The 20820-nt window shown below is 35.4% G+C and overlaps 1 long non-coding RNA gene across 2 annotated transcripts in view; it reads left to right on the top strand.

The window, feature by feature from the left end:
- The window catches only part of LOC122815577, a 136636-nt gene that overhangs the window by 39759 nt on the left and 76057 nt on the right, over window positions 1–20820 (top strand). The gene's annotated exons all lie outside the window — the stretch shown is intronic.

Raw genomic sequence — 20820 nt, 5'->3', positions numbered from 1 at the left:
GCCATTTTCGGCACTGTAGTGCTGTCTTGCTAGTATATTTAAGTAGGGGGGGTGTGGGGTCGAAGCCCCCCACTTAATGTAATGTTTAAAGTGTTTTTTTTTTTTTTTTTTTTTATTGGAACAGTTCTAACAGTTTGAAATTGTAAGCTTTCGCTTACATAGGGTCAATTAATCTCTGTTTGCTTTTTTAAGCATTCGGTGATCTAAGATAGACCCGTTTAAGCTAAAGGAAGGAAATAGTATGATGAGAAAAAGTAAATAAAACAGAAGTAAAATGAAAACTAAAAACTTTACATTAGTCATTTTATATTTCTCTAATAATTCTGACATTTTAGGCTAATATTTAAAATGTATAGTTTTTTTTTTACTAGAGTTCGTCTTTATCAACTCTATTTCTTTATTATGTATAGATTTTAAAGATAAAAATTCAAAAAGTAGGAGGAGTCCACTGTGGTCTTCTTCCTGTAACTGACTTTCTTGTTATGTTTAAAACAGTGCAAAATAAAGACTAATGACCTTTAATTTTTTTAACATTTCTCTTCTTCCTCTTTTGGCTTTTTCCCAGTTAGGAGTCGCCACAGCGGATCACCTGTCTGGACATGATTAATAGTGGATTTTTTATGGTGTTGAGTTGCCAGCCCAGCACCCAACCTTACACAGAAGGCACACACATGCAAGCACTCACACCTAGGGCCAATTTAGAGTGTCCAATCCACCTACAGCATGTCTTAGGGATGTGGGAGAAAAACGGAGCACCTGGAGGAAACCCACGTGACCACAGGGAGGACATGCAGACTCTGCACAGAAGGCACCCCAGCCAAGGATTGAACTGAAGAACCTCTTGCTGTGAGGTGGCAATGCTAACCACTGCACCACTGTGGCCACCCAATTTTTTTAACATTTCTCAATCAAGTAAAATGTGCATTTGATCTGGTTTTTAATGTATATTTATAGCAATGCATATCAGATATCTTGACTATTTTATTTAATTTATTGAGCATAAAGAAAGCATTGTGTAACACTTTTCACATATAAACATCCCAGAAAGGAGAACTAGTTGTGCCTACTACTGATTCAATGGTCATTTTTTGCAAGTTGCTGAGTACTTATGTTGGTCTTTTTGGGAAATAAATTTCCAGAATTGTATAGCCATATCAAATTTATTTTCTAATAATATGGTATATAAATCAGGCATAAGTGAGTTAGTAGTTTTATTGTTATATAAGATTGTATATACATACATTTTTAGATATTCTATTTCTGATAAGCTTAATTCATCAACTTATTTTTCCATGAATAAATGTTGTGACCACATGAATATCTATTTATTTAGTTTTCTTTTTTACTTGGTCTAAATTCATGTAATATTTGTAATTATATTAAGATGCCATCCAGGAAATAATTATACCAGACAAAGGATTTTTGTCTTTCTATTTGGTCATTTTGTTCAATTTACAGCCTTTCAACAATAATTTAATCAAATGTCCTGTTATCTTTTAGTTTAGATTCCAGTATTTTTCCTAGATATTTACAATGCTTGATGTCTTTATTTAAAATTGACTATTATTGATTTTGTTTTCTTATTGTTAAATGACAATCCTGAGATTTTCTCAAAGACTTTGGTAAGGTTGTTTATGTGAATATTTGATGTATTGCTATGCAATATAGTTAACAAAATTCCATCAATAAATAGCAGGATGTTAGATATCTAACACCTACTTTAATTCATGTGATATTATGTTCCTGTCATATTGCTAAGGCTAAAGGTTCCATAGCTAAGGCAAATAAATGGGTGATAGTAGGCAGCCATGTTTCATAACCTTAGCAATGTTTATAGATTATAATAAATAGCATATAACATCCTAGTTTTGCATATGCTATATTATCACTGTCTTCTAATTAAATTTATGAGTTCCAGTAGAATTGAAATTCTTCTAATTCTGTAAATAAATACTCCCACTCTACTGAATCAAATGTTTTTCTATGTCTAGCTATTTTAATTTGTTTGTTGTGTTTACATAGGTTAGCAGGGTTAGATGTTATCTTGTGCTGTTTGTTTAGAATAAATCCAGTTTGCTCACATATTATCTCTTCCAATATATGAAACTTCATTATTTCAACATATATAGAAAGAAATATCTTATAGTTTACATAATTAAAAGTGAAGCAAGTCTATATTCTAAGAAGGAGGCAGACTCTTTATTTTGTTTCAATATTGGGGTTATCAGGAATATTTCCATGAATATGTAGTCTTATTAGAGGTGTATGCATCTAAGACTGCTCTTTGATAGGTTTGTATTACATTAGGTGGAAAATATGTATATTTCAGAGATAAACTCTTCAATTCCAGGTGCTTTGTTGAATTTTACATTTTTAATTTGTTTTATTATTTTATTAAACTCTCTGGATCAAGACTAGATGTAGCATTTTACAACAGTTTTTGATACCTTCCTTTTCGTAAAGCTTGATATTCCTTGTTTGTCAAAAAATTCTGATGCATAACTTCTAATTCTTTTTTGTAGTAAAATCTAAATTCTTGAAGAATATCTTTTAACACTGACATCTTGCTTTTCTTAGAACTTTTAATCAATTATATTTAAATCATGTTTAATACCATTTTGGCTTACTTACTATTATATTGTGTATCCCTTTTGGATTCATAACATATGAATAAATTTGATTCGATTTTTTCTAAGGTTTTTGAAGATTTACATTTTACAATTTGTTGACATCTATTATCTATATCTTTGACTGTTCTGATAAAAGATTTTGCCTTTCTATAAAATATTTATTGTTGCATGTAATTTTTTGTATATCTATTAGTTCTCTTTCCCATTCTTTTACTTTGTTTCAACACCATACAATAATTTTTCCCAAAAAAAAGGATTTCAGTGTTTCCCTTAATACATTTTTTTCTGGTGTTTTCCTTATCATTAAAACTTAATACCTTAATACATTTTTCTGGTGTTTTCTTTATTATTGAAACTTAGGAAGAACTTAAGTACCTTATTAAGACATTCTCAAAAATATTGTAATTTTGTGATGTAAGCTGCAATTCTAGTAATTCTATTTAGGGGTCTCAGATTTATTGGTAGATTGAATTCAAGCATGCTGTGATCTGATAATGCACAGATAATTATTGTGAAATTAAAGACATTCATTATTATATGATTAAAGACAAACAATCTGTCAGCTCTTGAACTGGCACCACATCCATCTGAATAATGTATGTATTTCAGGGAATCATCATCTCTAATACTATAAATATCTTTTTAAATGCAAAAGTCTAACCCAGTTTTTTATTAGTTTGCTGAGACTGCTATCCTTTGGCTATAAAATATGCTTAGTATGTCACTTGTCAAAATAGTTAAAATCACCTAGTATTAAACTTATATTCATATGCAAGAGTAGAGTTATCATTTCTTACTAGTTTAGCACCCATTCCAGGTGTCTACTCTATATTGGTAAGTGTATATATTCTGTTTTGGTATTCAACTGTAATCATAGTGATCATGGCATCTTTAGCATTCTAACTGAATATGATTTAGACATTACTGAATTTGTTTTCCTGATATAGCTACCCCTCTCCTTTATGATTTAGTGTAGGCTATCCCAAAACTTCATATTTTGGGAACATAAAGCATTTCACTTCATCTAATAATAAATGTGCTTCTTGAAGGAATATGCAATCATTTAACTTTAAATAACTGGCTAGTACACCCATTTCCTGTTCAAACTATCAATATTTAATGAAATAAAACTTAAATGTGACATTATATTTTTGATGAGTTTGAGTGATTCTGCAATTAAATTTGAATTATTCTTCCTGGCTTCCTTCTCTTGTCTGATTGCTACACAATTATCATGAACATTGTATAAATATCTGTTACAGAGTTGTAAACACTGGACACCTTCACTAAAATTTGAATATCAAAAACTATAACACACATTAATAAAAATCTAAAAACTTTCTTAAGATCCACTGGATTCTAGTTTAATTAATTTTTACTTATTAAACTATCTCCCACACTAATACCTTTCCTAGCCAGTGCAAGATGAATCTAACCATACAGTGTTTTTTTTTAGCTGTCTCTACCTTTAGAGATATTTTTTATTCTTAGTTTATCTTTTTTATAATATCTAAAATTAAATTTATTATAGTATTAGATTAATTTCATCTGCAATTATCATAGTAAAGATAACTTTTGTTAGTATTGTATGTCTTCAGATGCATATATTAACTCATTTCAACAGTCTCATTTAACATTTTTGTAATAAGCAACCACTGAATGCAGTGTCATTAAAACAACAAAATTAAGTTTCTTAATGAAAAGGGAAACTTTAAAAAAAGGAAGAATGGTTTCTGTCAATATAACATAATAGTGTCTCATTTCTGTCTAGACTATATACTTACTTGTAATTATCAGTTTACTGTTGAAGTGACACCCCAACCCCATGTGCAAAAATGGAAAAGGGCTTGTGGATTGGTGGATGGCTGGATTTATTGGCATTTATTTATCATCTGAACAGTGCCCGTTTTTCAGAGGAGAGCCAGGGAGAAAACTGCATTATACAGACACCATGGGCATCATTTGCATTTACAGTAATTTCAGTTATGAGCAGCAGTTCCATTATGTAGGCATCATTGGCATCATTTACATCATATATAATAGTTCTGATTAAAAATAACAGCTACATGGGTTACATATGAATACATTTGTTTTTAATACAGGGAGGTATATGCAGTGCAATATCCTCAGTATGCATAGATTGCTGCATTTTATATAAAAAATATTTGTTGTAATAAAGACTTGCTCAAAATCTGGCTCATAGACAGATAAGATAAAGAGTAAGAGCAGCCCAAAGAAAGGAAGGAGGGGAGGATGCACAAGGAAGATAAAAGAGATGAGTTGATAGAGGAGGGTGTAGTTGTCATAAGGATCTATGTCAGTTTATCTAACAGCCAAATTGTTGAAATCCATATTGTCAAGACCTTATGGTTTAACATTCAGTGTGTTGATAAACAACATAAACCCAAACAACACCTGCAAACAATGTTTTTGTACATGGGGGGGGGAGCTGCAGGGATGCATCTCCCACACCCACTGATAATTATTTATACCAACTCAGAGATTCCACTACAGTGGGGGGAAAGGGCAAATTCCCTATTCCCTACTGTATCATGATATCATTCAGAATGGTTAAACAAACAAAACTGATGACCATATGGTCTCGACCATACAGGTTTCAACAATTTGGTCATTTGATAAACTGGCATAAACCCACTATGATAGTAATACATTAAGTTGTGTACAGCAGAAAGTTAAGGCAAAAATTCATATAGTTAAATTAGTATCGGTGTAACCAAAGATGGTGCAGGTGCAGAGCCATTTATCTATCAGATTATGTTTCGGTTGGCATTTAAAGTCTTTTAGGTTGCAGACTGTTCTTAGATGGACTGTGGTGGTATCCCATCTATTAGTAAGGCAATGTGAATAAAGGGAGTATCCTGCATTGTTGTTGGGTTAAGCTATGGAGAGTAATGATTTGTCAGTGAAGCTTAGCAGTCTCTTAGTAGTGTAAGGTTGAATGATGGAGTGAAGAGTTAGTAATGTTTCAGGTTTGTGCAGTAGTTTTAAGGTTGCAATTAATTTGGAGTACAACAGAGAATTATTTAGTATGAGCCAGTTTAGTTGTTTTAGACAAAAGCAATGATGTGATGTATATTGCTGGTTTGTTTGTTGCAAATGTGGATACTTTATTGTAGCATGATTCTAATTTGTCTGATAGAGGGCAGTTGTGATTAGTTAGCATAGGACTGGCATATAATAGGGAGGGGAGTAGAAAAGAAGTGTCTATGTTTTGTTTAGCTAAACCAGTAAGGTAGTGTTTTATTCTACTGAGGCAGCTTAGCTTTTGGTGTGTCTTCTTTAGATTGCTGAAGGTGGAGATCAAAGTTTAGGTTGACTATAATCACACCTAGTAGTTTGGTGTGGATACTAGTTCTATAATGGTCTTATTAGATGTCAGTATATTAAAGGTAGTTTTTTGGGAGGATAGATATTTGTGAGTGAGTAGTAGTAGTTTAGCTTTTTGGGGAATTCAGGAGTTGTGAGCTGTCAAGCCAAGCTCAATGGAGGAAAAAGATTTCTAGGGGTGAGTGTTTGGAGAATGGGTAGTACCCTAGCAGCACATATTAGACTGTAGTCCTTGGTGTATTGTACTAAGGTGGCCTCTTTGGCTGCTGTATTTAGGTTGCTGATAAATAATTTAAACAGTAGTGGTCCTATAATGGACCCTTGTGAGATGGCTATAAGAAGGAAAGAGGAGAACTCAACTTGCCTTTTCCCTGCTTGGGACCTGCTAGTGCGATAACTAAGAAACTGGTTAAGTCAGGAGGCTGATAGCACTTAAGAAGATTATTTAAGAGAATCTGATGATTAAATCTGTTGAATACCTTGGATAGGTCAAGAAATAGAGCTGATGTTAGAGTACCTGAATTTCTATTGTGATTTATTATATTTGTGAACCGTAGAAGGGTAGTGGTTGTATGGTGATTAGTTCTGAAACCATTATGAGGGAGAAAAGAGGTTATGAGAAGTAATATATGTAGTAAGCTGAGACTGAGTACATTTGTCCAATATTTTGGATAAGGGAAAGTGAATGGTGATTGATCTATAGTTTGTGAGCTTGGTACATGAGCCACCTTAACAGAGGGTTTTATATTGGATTTTTCCCATAAGGTGGGGACATATTTTTCTAGGATACAGCAGTTTATTAGAACTGACACAGGCTATGCAAGAGTATCTGCAGCAAGTTTGAGGTATTCATATGGAAGGTGGTTCAGGACAATGGTTATTGTCTTAAGTGTGGACAAGTAATTTTTAATTGAAGATGTTGGCCCTGGAGTGAGTGTGAGGATATGCTGTGGCTTCAATGATTGAAGTGGGATGGTTGGATTTGTAGCAGTTTTGTTTTGTAGGAGGGAAGTTAGTGTATTTATAAAGTGTGAGTTAAACTGTGAAGCAGTACTTTGGTAGTTATTGGGAGGAGTGGGATGAGATGGGCTGGGATGGGTTGCTTTTCCAGGACTGAGCAATGTATTTGCTGACTTCCAGAAGTTATTTATTTATTTATTTATTTATTTATTTATTTATTGGGATTGTTTGATGACAAAGTCTGGGTGTGGTTCCTTAACTATCTTTATTGTTGCATGGATATTTGAGACTTGTTTTATAGCTATCACTTCCTGACTTTATCTTTTTAAGTTGGGTGCATTGCTTTGTTTATTTAGTTAACCAAGGGGCTGGTTTGTTTTTAACTCTTTTGGTTCTTAATAGTAATTGTTCTGCTAGGATATTTAGAAATATTGTATTGAATGTGTTTACTACTTCATCGAGGACAAAAGTTTTAAGTGGAGCACAGTTGATCTGAAGCAAGCCAGAAAGATTCTTTATTTTAATTGAGAGAAACCATATAGCTGAATTGAATTTGTTGTGTTTTCTTTGGCTATCTTTTGCCAGTCTATGTTAATGTCTCCTAGCAAGATTGTTTCCAGTCATATATTGGCTGAGATCCAGCACAGGATCTTTTCCAGGATGCAAATGTTGTTACTGGGTGGTATGTATAGCCCTATGATGGCTAGAGATTTGTAAGCATTCATTAAAAGGATTGAGATGAGACGTTCAGAATAGTTGAAAGTTGGTATAGTATCATGGTAAAGCGAGGGATCTAAAACATTTTTGTCAAAAACGACAACTTCATCTACTTGTTTGTTGGTTCTATCATGTCTGTGTATATCATAACCTGGTTGGACTATTTCTGTATTTTTAGTAACTAGCTTTAACCAGGTTTCTTTGGCTATAAGAGATCAGAGGATGAGTAGTAGACCATATAGACATGAACTTCTATGATTTGGTTATGAAAGCTTAGGTTACTGTGTAGTATTTTAAGTCTTAGGTGGCTGGAAAGGTAACTGTTGCTGGTAAGTGCTGGTTTGTTAGGGTCTGGAGTTAGATTAATGGGTCCAGCATTGGGATGTATATACTCATCCTGTATTATTGTACACTTAGCAATGTGATTATTAAAGGGCCACTTACATTTGGGCTTGAGATTATAGATGATTTTGGTTAATGTTGGAGCATGTGCTACCTGCTTGTATTTCTGGGTGCTAATGTAAATAACACTGAGTAGGCTGGAGGAAATATTATAGAAAAGTGTTTTGGTATTCTAATTTAAGTATTGTGTGGTAGAGTTACACTATGATAGCTGGTTGAGAGTGTGAATATACTAAGAAGTGAAAGTGATAGAGTATGAAGTAGTGGCATCTTTGGGATTTAGAAGGATGTATGGATAGGTGACAGGGTGTATAGGAGGAGAGGGATGCAGTTATATGTAGTAGTGATTAATGGGAGGAGTAAAGTACAGTAAGGTGATAGGTAGAACTGATAGGTAGGTAGGAATAGGGATTGATAGGTAGGACTAATAAGGTAGATATAGTGATTGATAGGTAGGATTAAGGATTAATTTCACTTCTACTATAGACACTTCTAGTTCTGAATTTAAAGTATTGTCTACTTCTTACTTTCACTGTTTTCACTTGCTAAATTAATTTACACATTTACAAAACAGCAAGCATTACAGAGTAAATTTTAGTATCGTACCTCTTTATTTCTCAACTTAGATGTTTCTAGCATGACCAGCAACAACAAGACAATCAGTACTCAAAATATTAAAAAAAATGTTCTTGTGTTTTTTTCTGTACATCAAAAAAAAATCATCAAACAATTCATTTTGAATCCGGATACATTTGAAACTGTTATGTCATCCATTATTGGCTGGTTGTATTTTCTGGTTGTAAATCTAAGTCCAGTACTTAATGTGTTTCAGTGCTCCAGTAAGGACTATCTTTTCTAGATACAGGGTTTGCCATATCTTCAAAGAGTATCAAAATCACAGTTGAGGAAAATGTGTTATTTAGAGCTTCAAAAAATATAACAATGTATCTCTGTAAATATAGTTGTGTTTATTGTTACACCACTTACTAAAATGAAAAAGTATCAGTTTAAGAATGACATTTTTACTGAATGTCAGACTTGTCATTTATAATTTAAGCACTGTTGCAGTATAATTGTCTATATACTACTTGACTGTTTTAAAGCTACTATTCAGTGATACCAAAAGTAAAACTAAATCATGAAGAACATTGGTTTTGTACAATGGATGTATATTACATTACATTAACTTGTGTCATGTTCAAGGAGTGTGCATACTTGTACATCTTATCTCTGCAATTTAAACTCAAATATTAGGTTAAGAAATTAGAAGCCTAGAAAAGAAGAAATACATATATGACATCCAGCAAAGCATTTTACAGTAAAACTTATATTGTGGTATACTGTTTATCCTGTCCCTTTCCATTTTCATTTATATTGTTCTATAAAGTTTTCATCTAGTGATCTATATAATAATAAACAGAATAACTAAATCTAAAAAAAATATGCTGCCTAGCATTCTTGTCTTACACTGCTATGTCAGCAATGATATACCTACCTTACATTTGCATCTAGTTTTTATGCTGTATCTTATACAGCTAGTTATACATTTATTTAGGCATTTTTCTCTTTTTCAAAATATCCATTCTTCCAATTTCTTGTTTGACATATTTTAGCTTACATTAACTTTAGACTGCATTAGCTTTTTAAAAAAAAATAAATCATGAAACAGTTGGAAAGTGTAGGATGAAGAAACTGATCACTTCTTCATTGTGTTAACATTTGCAAATCAGGCTTCACCTTTTTGTTCTTTGGAAGGTTTCAGTGTGAATGGAAGATGCATGCAACGTAGACAGGACCTGAAGAAAGTTACTTCTTAAAAAAGAGAGAAAGAGAGACAAAGAAATCTTCACTCACTGTAAAGAGTCTGATTAACTCTTCATGCAGATGCTTGGATATAAAATACTTTTGTCAGTTAAATCACTATAGTATGGAAGAGAAAGAGAGAGAGACAGAGAGAGAGAAGAGAAAGCATACCATTATACCATGTTTCCACAGTCATACCTTTTATACAATCTAATCATTTCTCTTCCCCTAAAAACACTATTTTTGTGTTTTAAATCTAATAAAAATGTAAATGCAGAAGGGAAGGGAGATGACAGTCACTCATCACACAGCCTGCACATGCATTTCCACTTGCAGAAAGAGAGTGACCACTTAAGTCTGCAAATACCCATTTACTCGAAAACAAGAGAAAAAGTAAGTCATCATTTCACAGTTACTGCATACCCTTTCATATGGGAAGGAAGGAAGGAAGAGAGAAATCTGCCTATCTTTTAATATTTCATCATGTTTCCTTCCTGTTTTTGACCACTTCCCTTTCTTTGATAACTGCATGCACCTGTCTTGAAACTCAATAGTGCCATCTAGATATAATACAGTATTTAATTAAACAGTCCTATTAATATAAAAATGCACTATTAATTAAGATTTAATAAATATAAGTAGGTAACTGTCTTTTGATTTATGTTTAGCCATATATTTACTAATTATGATTGATTTTAATATATATATATATGTGTGTGTGTGTGTGTGTGTGTATACATATATATATATATATATATATATATATATATATATATATATATATATATATATTATGTATATACTTACTGTAGTAAACGTAGTAATAAATCTACTGCCTCCCCTTCCCCCTCATCTCTTGTAGTCCACTATACCCCAAATCATTCACTCTGAAGCTCAGATCAAGAGCTCCTAGATATCTACAAACCCAAGAAAAACATGGGCAAACTCCTATACAAATGCTCTGTGTCCCACACCTGGAACAAACTCCCTTCTCTTGTTAGAAACATCACAAACATTCATTATTTCAAAAGGAGCTAAAAACTCACTAACAATCTTTTGGATCTGCCCCTGCAGTGACCCAACATGAAAACTCCCACCCTTCTTCATTTTCAGTTTCTTTACTTTTTCTCTCAACTCCCCCTCCCTTAACCGTATTTCACTTTAATATGGGAAATATTCAATGTCATCTTAACCCAACTCATAAACAAACAAAGAAAAAACTATATGCATATAATATATACATATATATATGTGTGTGTGTGTGTGTGTGTGGGTGTGTGCGTGTGTGTGTGTGTGTGCGTGTGTGTGTCTGTGTGTCTGTGTGTCTGTCTCTGTGTGAGACTGTTAAGACTATTTACATTTTTTCCATTGAATTGTTTCAATGTACTTTTTCTTTGTTTTTCTTGTTCTGATGTTAGTTACCTGCCTGCTATGTCTGTAATAGTTCAGCTCATGTGAAATTCTCTGCATGCAATATGATAAATTTTCATAATTGTTTGAATTGTACTGGAGCTTCTCTCCTTGGGTCTCATCTAAACATGGGATTCTGGCTCAGCAAGACCAGTTAACAAATGTGAGATAAAATAAATAAATAAATACAATTTTTATTTCATTTTAACTATATGACAGCAGATACAGTGAAAAAATACAACCTACCTTACCTGATTCCAGGGTGATGAAATTTGAAAAGAATGACTCATTATTTTATTGACACTAATTATATGAAGAAGAAGAAAAAAAAGAATAATTCCCTAAAATATTTGAGATTTGATCCTTTACATGTTGTCCAAGTGTTTTTCCATTCTGTTAATTAAAAATATAAGATACTTTAGTTAAATAAGTCCATGTGAAGAAATCATCTCAGGCTTCTTTTTTTTATTTTTTTGCTGGTAGAGAGATACAGAGTTGGAATTTTGGATTTCTTGTCTTGTTATGTCTTGTCAAGCCATTTTGCCAGAAAGTATTTTATTTATTTATTGACATTTGTTAACAGGGTTTGTCCAACTGGGCTTGTGGCCCATTTTCAGTGGAGACCCGAGGAGAAAAGCTCCAGTAATACATTTTAAAACAAGTACAGTTTTAAACAATATTGATATAATAGCAGTTATAGCAAAATGATTCACATATGTTGGGTTACATGCATAAAGTTAAAGTTGCATTAAAGAGAAGCTAAGTAACAATTTTACATTGATATAGTTCAATAGGTCAACAATAAACATTTTTTGTTTGTATAAAAAGTGCAAATGCATAGTAGACATATTGGAGAGAGAGAGGTGTAATGAGGTACTAAGTATGGTCCTTTTGAGGGTACATAAAGGGAAGGAAGACTATGTAGGGTCATAGCAAGGGTGGGTTCTGGAATTGAGAAAATAAGCTTTTAGTTCATTTTTAAAGTTGAGGTGTGGGAGATTGAACGTAAGTCGAGGGGAAGTTTTTTCCAAGCATGGGCAAGGGAGTGTTTGTAGAGCAGTTTGCCTACTAACCTTTTTGGGTGGTAGATATCAAGTAATTGTTGGTTAGAAGTACGGAGGGTCCGGGATGGGATGTAAATTGAGACTAAGGAAGATAGAGATGGACAGAAGGAGGGTTTATAAAGAAAAGAGTATAGCATATGAAATTGATAAGATAGCTGAAACTGGGGAAGTTCAAGCCATTGAAGAGAGTTTAAAGAAATGCAGTGGTGTGAGTTGTATGGGGATTTAGTAATGAATCTGGCTATTTTATGGTAAGTCTGTTGCAGTTTGTTTAGAGTGGAGGCCTGGATATTGGTAAGAACTGGGGCGGCGTATAAGAGGGAGGGGAGGAGGAGTGCCTGGCCCAGTGTAAGTCTAGATTCAGGGGTTAGGAATTTTTGGTTCCGATATAGCAGACCTAGTTTCTGGTTTGTTTTTTTTATACATTGGAGTATGTGTAGGTTGAACTTGAGTTCATCATTGATAATGACCCCTAGGAGGTTTGTGTGGGTGTCAGGTTGGATGTTTGTATTGTTAGAAGATGTAATAAAAAAGGAGGTTTTGTGATGAGAAAGAGAATGGGGAAGGAAAAGTAGGAGTTTGGTCTTTTTGGGATTTAGGATCAATAGGTTGTGAGAGAGCCATTGTTCAGTGGATAGTAGAGCCTGTTGGGTCAGGGAGTGTAGTTCAGGAATGTTATTTGAGATGGATATAAGTGTGGAGTCATCGGCATACTGAATAAGGGAGGATACTTTGCATGAGCTGTAAAGATCATTGGTGAAGATGTTAAACAAAAGGGGTCCCAAGATGGAGCCTTGGGGAACACCAGTGGAGATGGGAAGGAAAGGTGAGGAGGATGAGAGCCATTTGACAGATTGTTCCCTGCCAGATAGATAACTATTAAACCAGGCAAGTGCGGAGGGGGATAGGTGGAGATTTGCGAGTTTGGATAGTAGTAGAGGATGAGAGACAGTATCAAAGGCTTTGGAGAGATCTAGGAAGAGACAAGAAATTAGTTTATTGTTGTCTAGGGCCTCTGCAATGATATCAGTGAAGGAGATGATGGCAATGTTGGTGCTGTGGTGAGGACAAAATCCATGTTGGGTAGGGTAAGTAACTGATGTGTGAGGAGGTGATTGAGAAGCTGTGAGTGAATGCATTTTTCTAATATCTTGGAGAGGGGGGAGAGAATGGCAATGGGTCGGTAGTTTGAGGGGTCAGTGGAGCTTCCACCTTTATGAAGAGGGATAGTGAAGAAAGATTTCCAAAGGATGGGGACAGTTGATTCCAGAATAGATCGATTAATTAGTATAGATACAGGATAGGCAATTGAGTCAGCAGCAAGTTTGAGGAATGTAGGAGATAGATTGTCAGTGGAAGGACAGCAAGGTTTTAGCTTGAGTAGTAGAGATTTGATGTAAGTAATGTGAACTGGCTCAAAAGAAAACAAAGTTGTGTTAGTGGGACTTGGAGAGGTGGGTGTCGAAGTAGAGTTTGGCTTAGAGGTTACCAGATTTTGGATGGAAGAGATAAAGTGTTTATTCAGGAGGGTAGCTGTTTCCTGAGAGGAAGAGTTAGGGTATGGGGAGGGATTAGAGGGCTTTCCAGGATAGAGGATGTTGTTGAGAGTTGACCAAAATTTTCAAGGATTGGATTTGTTGCTAAGCTGAGCAGAGCTATAGTATAACTTTTTGTCATTAGTTTTATGTTTTTTTGCAAGGTTCCTCAGTTGCCTGTATTTTTGAAGAAAAGGTGGTTGTGTAGTTTTAGTCCAGGTTTTCCAAGCATGATCTCTTTTTTTCATAAGGGACCTAGTCTCTTTGGAGAGCCAGGGAGCATGATTTGATTTTACTCTGATCTTCCTAGAGGGAGCTAAGGAGTTTAGAGTATTCATGAAGATGTTATTGAAAGTGCTTACAGCATCGTTTAGGGGGAGGTGTTTTAGGATGGACCAATCTATATTGTGGAGAATGGAGTTAAACTGGGATGAATTGAAAGTCAATAGTTTTCGACAGTCTTTGAAAAGGTGGGGTTTAGGAATATGGGGAATATGGGAGTAGTGTCTTAAGGTGGTGATAGGGAGATGATCACTGAGGGAGTCAGGTAAGGTGGTGGGATTGTGGTATTGGTGGGGGGAATTGGTAAGGATCCAGTCTATGATGGAGCTGGAAGTGGATTTTTTATGGAAGCAAGTGAGAGATGTTATAAGCTGGTGGAAGCCATGTAGGTGGATACTGAGTTGGGGGGAGTCAGTTGTGAGTTTGGACCAATCAATGTTGACATCACCAAGGATAAGTGTCTCATATGGTATGTTGTGGGAGAACCAGTATAGGATGTTTTCAGGAATGGGCAGATTGTTACCAGGAGGAAGGTAGATAGAGGCAATTGCAAGTTTTTTTGTGGGGATTCAGATGGCAGTTAAGGATGATGATTTCAGCTGGGAGGAAGTCAGGAATTGTGGAAGGGTATGGTGAGAGGTTAAGAATGTTTGAGTAGAGGATGGCCACACCACCACCTTTTTTACAGTTCTATCACATTGGAAGATATTATAACCTGGTGGGATTATTTCACTATTTGAGATTTGTGGCTTGAGCCAGGTTTCAGATAGGAAGAGGATGTGAGGGGTATTGAGAGCTATCCATGTGTGCAGCTCAGTGACTTTATTTGCTAGACGTTGAATATTCAATGAGTAAATAGTTAAGTATTTGGATGGAGATGATTGTTGTGACTGAGGTTGGTGACTGTTAGAGGGATAAGATGGGGGCAGTGTAGAGGTAGTTTTGGGGAGAGAAGAGGGGCCAGGGTTGGGATGGATGTCTCCAGAACAAAGTAGGTTTTTAGTGAGGAGAGAGTGTGTAGTAGATGCTAGATGGAGTTTGTATAGTTTTGACTTAGCTTTGTGGGAAGGTTTAAAAACCTATATTATGGATAGTTTATATAGACTTGAGGTAGAGGTAATAAAGAGGTTAGTGGAGATAGTAAAAGATGAAGTAGTTGGATATATGTTGTATGAGTGAGAAGTTGGTGAACATAGGAGAGGGTCAAAGAGATTGGCGTGGTAAGAGGTGGAGATAGAGAGAATAATGAGTAGTGTAGAAGACATTAGAAAATAATACATGGAATAAAATATGGTCAGATAGAGTATGTAGAGAGACAGTGGATAGAGGAAGTGGTGTTGACAAGATTGACAGATTAGTAAGGTGGTTGTGACAATAGGCAGGAAGTGGAATTGTAGTGGCTAGTGGGACAGGAAGGGGAGGGATAGTTAGGTATAAAGGTAATTGTAATGGTGGTGGGTGAGAATGGGGGTATGGTAGGGGAGCAAAGTGAGCCCGAGCATAGCGAGGGTGAATGGAGCAGGGCTAGCACCCTGGTCAAGATGAAGTCATAGAAAGAATCAGAAAAAGATAGTGGAAAAACTAGCTTGAGAGACAAGGATATAATGTTTCTAAAGGTATTGTCACCAGAAATAAAATAACAATAAATAAAATATGAGCAGAAGTAAGCTTACAAAAGGACACTGGCTTCAAGCTACACAAGTAAATTTACTTGAAGCAAACCTAGTGCTGTATAGTTAAAATAAGATACAATAGAGAGAGACTTTGGAGGGGAAGATAGAGGTATTACTAGCAGCTAAAAGCAGGGTAAAACATAAAAAAAATTAATATGTAAGAGTCTGAAGACAGTAAAATAGGGCAGGTGCACTAGGAAAGGGATTATGAGTGAGGCTAGAAATGAATTCAGGGAAGTGCAGAACAGGAGAATATACACAGAAACAGTATGAGGATAGTGGGTAACTAAAGAGAAAGGATAGGAGCTACTGGCATCTGCTTTTCGTGGTGACTAGCAAAAAAACACTGTAAATTCTTGTTGTGCTTATAAAGTCTAGCATTAATTAAAAGATTAGCTTATGTAGTAGTTATTTACTAGGACACATACTTCAGTGGTATTATTTTAAGCTTAAAATGGTGGCTTTCGGACAGATAGTTAGAGTTGCAGGGTATCTGTTAAGGTCCTCAAACCTGTGTTGCCTGTACTGTGGCCAGGAGAAAACTGCAGGGAAAAATCCACTAGGGCTAGAAAAACAGAGAGGAGAGATATTAGTTATGAGAAAGTAATTCAGGAAAAGAGCGAGAGACAAAAATACCATGGATAGAGAGAAAAAAATTAATACAGGTAGGCAGAGACAGTATACCTAGCATTAATTTCCATTGTATGAGTGTCTTACACACATAGCTAGCTAAGAACACAGCAGTGTTTACATCTATGCATAAAGTAATGCAGAACAACAATAGTTAACAACAGCACAGTGTAGACATACACAAGGCAATAATTCACAAAGCAGGAAAACAGAAATCCAGGATACTGAGGACAACAACAATTGGTACACTTTCAGGCAATAGTTCTTCCTTTTACTTTAGTGCTACACCAAGAAGTTACAGTGAAAATACTACAGATACATCTAAATGTGAAGCTAAGGTGCTGTTGCTCCTTGCAACAAGAAACTTAGTTGGTGAATATTCACATTTACAGTTTTCTTTCATTAAAAAACACGAAATAAGATGAGCACAATTCAAACGCTAAGCTACCTGAGATCATAAGGTGCTGGAGTTCCTTGCAACAGGGAAAATAGACTTTAAATATTCACAAAACCTAGCCCGGTCAACAAATGTAAAATAAATAAAATAATAAAATAAATAAAACTAGAGTCATGAGAGAAAGTACACCAGAAACTGGTGAAGAGAAGAATATGATCTATCCATGTGCTTGGAATGATGTTCTTATTCTCTAAAACATAGGATGTAATTTTTTTAAAGAACTGAACATTGTTGCACCAGTTAGAAGTCTTCTTTTATGTTGTTATGTTTCAAAGACTTAATTGGGATCTAGAATTTTTTTCTCCTTTAAAACATTGTGTAGGCATAGCCATTATCATATCTTATATGTTTGCCCCGTTTTACAGGAGACTCTGTTCATGCTATTTTAGAAGTAATTTGGTAGTTAATAAGGGCATTAATCTCACTACAACAGCTCCATGATGTACAGTAAGGTCTGTTGAAGTGTGTTTTCCAGATGCTCTGGCTATGTCAAAAGACATGCCTTCTTGCCTGTTTCCAATTTGTGGTATACATACTTTAAAAAAATACCATCTTATTTCCTTCAGTTTATTTCAGGGTATCCACCTATTCTTAGATTGTTCCCCCGTTTATATGTATAGGTATTCTATTTTGTTTGTTAGCCATGAATGTTCTATCAATAAAAAGTATGAGAAACTTCCTCCATCATTATCCCACCTAGATCAGTAAGCAAAGTCTTGGATTTGAGAACTGTTTTTCCTCAACCATGTTCCTGTGATCTGTCTTTGGTAAAATTTACCATATTGAGTTTAAAATTTGCTGTAGGTGTGTTCTATCATCTCAGTATGTGTAGTCTTGGTGGATCTCAAGTATATGGGTGGCTTTATTCCTGCAGTTCACAGTGAAGTTGTTCTGACACAATAAAATGTTAAATTCTAGAAATTGTTTGTGCAATTACTTCAAGGATGATGTTTGCTAACTTTCTTATGCATTGGTTCCCAGTAATCTGAACAATGTTCCGTCAAAATAATTTGCTTTCTCTGAAGCACAAAACAGGGATTATTACTCTATGGCCATGTTGGAAACTGTCTAAGAGGGATTTTTTTAAACTTTACAGAAAGAAAGATTAAAGATTGATCCAGCTTTGCAAAAGAGGAAGGGGGTAGCACCAAAAATAATAACAGAATTTAAGACTGCTGGAGACAGATATATGTCATTCCTTCAGACGGATGGCAGAAAAAATACCTTTGGTTAGCTTGGATCTATAGCTTATCAAGAAGGTGAAAGAACTGGCAGATTCACTATGTTATGAACTCCTCATATTCCATTGATTTAGGCAACATGGGAATAATCCACTTGTTGATTCCCATTTTATTGCTGTGGTTTTATATGAAATTGACAAAGTGTAAGGTTAAAAAGTTTCCATTTTGCCCCATTATTGTGTGATATCAGAAATGGTATATTTAAATGACAGAGTGCATTGAGGGTACGACCTCCCATTTTGAGGTACAGGGGAAGGCTTTCCCGACTACAGCAGTTGCTTTTGTGTTTTTTTGCATGTTTTGAATAAACAATTTATTCAACTGATTGTCTTCACAAATTTAAGTTAGATACTCTTATATTTATTTCTGTGTGTGTGTGTGTGTGTGTGTGTGTGTGTGTGTGTGTGTGTGTGTGTGTGTGTGTGTGTGTGTGTATGTGTATAGATTGATAGTTATACTGGCCCCTGTGCCTAACAATGATCTAGCTGACCACCTCAGCCCTAGTCACCATCTGTAAAAGAGTGAGAATGAGGGGTGGCTGCACTACAGCTGTCACCCAGGTGGTCAATGGGGAATTTTGGTTTATGCTCTAACTTTCCTGCATGTCACAGATGTGATTTCAGCTTAGCCATGCAAAGGGTGCAGCACAGACAGACTGTTCACTTCCATAGGTAGTATATCTCCTCAGCAGCCCTGGATCCCTTATGAGTGGAGAGCTCCTTCTAGGAGCTCAATAATAAAACTCCTGCCATAAACACAGAGCTAGAGTCAACGATAAATCTGAAATCCATCTGTCTTTTGTGTCTACTGAAATGTGCAAGAGTTCCTGATAGTCTTCAATCCTCATAACAAGTGCAGTTTCATGATCTACAACTGTAATTTATACAAATATACCATATGTCACTGACAGCAAACACAATGGAATCTCTGTGCTGTTTAACAAATTTTCCTTTTCTAGGCTCAGTGATTAAGTCAGTATTTGTACATCTTTTTCTGATTTGATTGACATGACTTCTCAAAGATGAACCCTAACCACTGAGGAAAGTATAAGACATAGAACCGGAACAATCTATTTATGCACGGAATCAGTTTAAGATTTTATATGGAGTAATCCACTGCAGCTATAGCAAATGAGGAGGGACAGCAAGAAGCAAACCAAATGAGGAGTGGCTATTCTACAGTAAGTCAATGCCCATTAACCTATGATCAGACATCAGATGGGGTTCAGTCACTTTCATCCACAGATTGTCTCAGTACCCACTCTTTCCTCCTGCTTTACTGACTATATACACCTCAGATGTCTGTCTGAGATCAACAGGGCCAACCTAGAGTCCAAGATAAAGGACAGCACAGGAATTCTCTGTTGCACATTGGCCTCCCTACAACATCACTCCAGTGTTCCTCACATATTTTCCTCCATTCAGAAAAATATTCTTCTTTTTTGCCTTTTCTACACTTTGTTTTGCATTTTAACTTTTTTCAACAGCCAATCCTTTCAACACAACCTAACTGTCCAAGACTGCACTGTAACAAGCATGAAGGCCTCTAGACTCATAAGACCATACGCTTGTACATGACATGGGTACATGTTAGTGATTATCTCCAACCTTTTCATTCAGTGGTGGCCTGAACAAAAATCAAGAGTAAAAAAAGAAATTCATTTTATTCTTTCAAGGAAAAAATAAGTTCTATACAAAGCTTAGTATTCAAAGTTGAAAAAATAGCAGTTTCCATTAAAATGAAATGGTACATACTTGTAAGGACATCCTATGTGGGACCAGTAGCTCCCTCACAATCTCCCCAAACAGATAGTTATTTCTATACACATCTGGTATTGTGAAAGTAAATGCACAAATTGCTGCAGACATAATTAAATGGCTGAGGGCCTGTAGAAGGAAATTAGAGCAGCTGGATAAAACCCACACAGAGACAGGGAGAATAAGAAGATATTATACAGAAGAAATCTTGGCCGATCAACTGAACCCCAGAACTCAGTGCTAATAGATGACAAAGCTCCTCACTGCACCGCTGTGCCAATGATCAGTTGCTATTATGCACTTCTTGCTGTAACCATCACAGATGATCACATAGTGTACCACTGCTATGACTTTGCTATGACTTTGTAGATTTCTCTGTTAGAGATCAAATGAATAAATAAATGTAACAGACAAGCGATGTATTTCAGCTTGCTACATCAGAACTACACATTGAAAGTTCATCCCAGTACAACTCTCCTGTGAGAGTGCATAGACACAAATGCACACACACACACACACACACACACACACACACACACACACACACACACACACACACACACACACACACACACACACACACACACACACACACACACATACACACACACGCGCATGCACACAATCACAGACACCTTTATTTTATGCCTCTCTACATCTCAGATCTTTGTTTGCAATCATATGAATGATTACATTCACAGATAATGGCTCTGGAATCATATAGTGTGACAAAGAGCAACCCTCTTTTTTCGTACTTACAGACACCCACATATAATACCTCTCAACAGTCCATGATTTTGGCTCAAAAGCTTGCTCTCTCCCTCATAACACCTTTAAATCTGGTGATTTGTGGAGAAAATGTGAATTTATTTAATAAATTATGACAATAATTTCAGTTATAGAATTTTTTA

This window comes from Protopterus annectens, chromosome 11.part0 (assembly GCF_019279795.1).
Source record: "Protopterus annectens isolate FY-2018-M chromosome 11.part0, PAN1.0, whole genome shotgun sequence".
Classification (NCBI taxonomy): Eukaryota; Metazoa; Chordata; order Ceratodontiformes; family Protopteridae; genus Protopterus; species Protopterus annectens.
Note: the sequence above shows the minus strand (reverse complement) of the source record. Positions and strands in the feature narration are given on the sequence as shown.